Source organism: Euphorbia lathyris, chromosome 9, assembly GCF_963576675.1.
Source record: "Euphorbia lathyris chromosome 9, ddEupLath1.1, whole genome shotgun sequence".
Classification (NCBI taxonomy): domain Eukaryota; kingdom Viridiplantae; phylum Streptophyta; class Magnoliopsida; order Malpighiales; family Euphorbiaceae; genus Euphorbia; species Euphorbia lathyris.
The window spans coordinates 13,209,372-13,212,915 of record NC_088918.1 but is presented as its reverse complement, the minus strand read 5'-3'; positions in this window follow the sequence as shown (position 1 = coordinate 13,212,915).

Below are 3,544 nucleotides of genomic sequence, written 5' to 3'. Positions count from 1 at the left end.
CTTCAACCGCAACAACAGACAGACACCGGAGCTGCACACAGCTGCTCTGACCCTTCCTTTGAGGACCACAACATCTCTGAAGTTACCGATGGTTCCTCCCAAAGCAACAGACGGGAAAACTGTTCCTTTTCGCAGAATATCTTACAAGGATATGCGTGAAAGACGGGAAAAAGGTCTCTGTTTCAATTGCGATGAAAGTTATACACCGAACCATAAATGCAATGGAAAATTCTTGATGCTTATCGGTGATGATAACGACTCCTCGGAACCGATGTATTCTTTCGACGATTCTGCTTCAGTCGTAGTCTTAACCGGAGATATATCTAGTTTGACCTCTCTTTAGGGACACAATAATGCTCGGTCTATCCGGATACGAGGGGCCTGTAAGAACTCCGAGGTTATTATTCTGATAGATAGTGGCAGCACCCACAACTTCATTAAACCATCCGTAGCTGCCGCACTCCGTTTGACTTCTGTACCGTCTACTCCGTTCCACGTCTATGTTGGCAACGGTGATGCCCTCACCTGCTCCACTCACTATCCAACGGTGAAACTTAATTTTCAAGGCACAAAATTTATCATAGATTTATTTGTTCTTCCTATAAAAGGGCCGGATATAGTCTTGGGCATTCAATGGTTACAATAATTGGGCAAAGTCTCCCATGATTATGCACAACTAACCATGGACTTCGTATGGAATGGTAAAGATGTTCGTTTGTGTGGTGATTCTGTAATTACACCCCAGGCCGTGTCCTTCTCACAACTATAGGCATGTTTGAAAGCCCACGAAGTCAGCAGCGTCTACGAACTGCATCAGTTGCAAAGCACTCCGGAATCAATTCCCTCATCAGAGATACAGTTTACCGATTCAATCGAACCAGCCATTCACGATGTCATCCAGGTATTTGACTTCCTATTCCAACCACCAACACAATTACCACCACCTCGATGGTTTGACCATCGTATTCATCTACTACCCGGTACACATCCTGTTAATGTTAAACCTTTTCGTTACTCACATTTTCAAAAGACGGAAATTGAAAAGTTGGTTCGGGAGATGCTCGAGCAGGGTATTATACGGATTAGTCATAGCCCGTTCTCATCGCTTGTCCTGCTTGTCAAAAAGAAAGACGAAACTTATAGGTTCTGTGTCGATTATCGTGCGCTTAATGCAGTCACCGTCAAAGACAACTTCCTAATTCCTACAGTGGATGAGTTATTTGATGAGTTGGGCCACGCTAATATTTTTACTGAATTTGATTTCAGGGCAGGGTATTTTCAGATTCGCATGAAAGAAAGAGATGTGTACAAAACAGCCTTTCGAACTCATGAGGGCCATTACGAATTTCTCGTTATGCCTTTCGGCTTATCAAATGCTCCTTTAACCTTTCAGGCCACTATGAACACTATTTTTGCTCCGTACCTGCGCAAGTTTGTATCAGTATTTTTCGACGATATCCTAATTTATAACAAGACCGTTGACGAGCATGTGGATCATCTACGATTGGTACTAGAATGCTTGGCTGCTAACAATTTCTTTTTAAAGCCATCTAAATGCCTCGTGGGTCATGACACGATAGAGTATTTAGGGCACCTGATTACAAAAGAAGGAGTTAAAGCCGACCCAACAAAGATTTCAGATATGCTCTCCTGGCCTATTCCGACGACTGTCAAGCAATTACGTGGATTTTTGGGGCTTACGGGGTATTATCGTCGATTCATTATCCACTACGCTACCATCGCTGCCCCACTTACAGACTTGTTAAAAAAGGATGCTTTTAACTGGAATGCCGAAGCAGAAGTTGCCTTCACAGCACTCAAAGCCGCTGTCACACAAACCCCGGTATTACGCCTTCCGGATTTTTCACAGGTCTTTGTTATTGAGACTGATGCTTCTAATGTTGGCATAGGAGCTGTATTACTTCAAAACGCACACCCACTAGCATTTTTTAGCAAGAAATTGGGTCCAAGGATGCAGGCCAGCTCGGCCTATCTCAAGGAACTATATGCCCTCACTGAAGCTGTAAAGAAATGGCGCCAATACTTGATAGGGAGGTTCTTTGTTATCCGAACCGATCATCGCAGCCTTAAAAAACTATTTCATCAAGTAATTCAAACTCCGGAACAACAATTTTTTGTTCGAAAATTACTCGGTTACGACTTCCGCATTGAATATAAAGCTGGAAACACCAATCTTACTGCGGATGCCTTGTCCAGAATCGAAGAACCGGACAGTCCTAATCTTAGTTCGCACGCCTTGCTACTGCTTAGTCAACCCGTATCTCGCTTCCATGCTGATCTACAAAAGGAGAATGAAAATTTGGCCGATTTACAGGCCCTCCACGAAAGGTTTGGCACCGGCAGCCTCCCTCCCGGATTCTCTGTCAACAATGGTCTGTTGTGTTTTAAGGGTCGAATGTACCTTAGCTCAGAATCTCCTCTACGCAAAGCTCTACTCACCGAGTTTCATGCAAGCAAATCAGCTGGACATATTGGGCAAAAACGCACTCTTGTTCGTCTATCCTCTTTGTTTTATTGGCCGCATATGCGAGATGATGTTCGCAAATTTGTTGAAAGTTGTGTGGAGTGTCAAAAGACAAAATTCTCAACACAGGCTCCAGCCGGCTTACTTCAACCCCTTCCGGTTCCCGATCAGGTTTGGCAAGATATAATGATAGACTTTGTTGTGGGGCTTCCTAAATCACGAGGCTTTACTACTTTAATGGTTGTGGTAGATCGCTTAACCAAGTACGCACATTTTGGCGCATTAGGCTCGACTGTTACGGCTTCGGCAGCGACACAGTTGTTCGTGGATATAGTGGCGCGACACCACGGGTTCCCAACCACTATCGTTTCTGACCGCGATCCTATTTTTTTAAGTCAGTTTTGGAAGAAATTGTTTGAATTGAGTGGGACTAAGCTCAAATACAGCACAGCTTATCATCCTCAAACGGATGGACAGACGGGGGTGGTCAATAGAGGTCTTGAGCAATATTTACGAGTCTTTTGCTCTGCTAAACCGAACACATGGCACTCCTTCTTGTGTTGGGCTGAATTCTTGTACAATTCTAATTACAATGAGAGTATTAAGACCAGCCCTTTCCAGGCTCTGTATGGACGCGCACCACCCACCATTCCCATTTATCAAGCTCGCACTTCCAATATACAAGCTGTGGATGAAGAATTAATTAAGCGAGACCAGCTTCTCCGCCATCTCCGAGAGACTTTGCGTGAATCACAACACCGAATGAAGCAGCTAGCTGATGGTCATCGACGGGAGGTCAAATTTCAAGTGGGCGACTTGGTATTGGTGAAGCTTCAGCCCTATAAACACAAGTCCCTCGCCCTACGAGTCAGTAACAAGTTAGCTCCACGGTATTATAGACCATATAAGGTTATGGAGCGCATTGGGGCAGTCGCGTATTGTCTTGGGTTACCAGCTCATGCGAAGGTGCACAATGTCTTCCATGTTTCTCGACTTAAACTGTTTCGTGGTGAAAACGGATTGGCATTAGCTGATGTTGATTTACCGGGGGATACCATA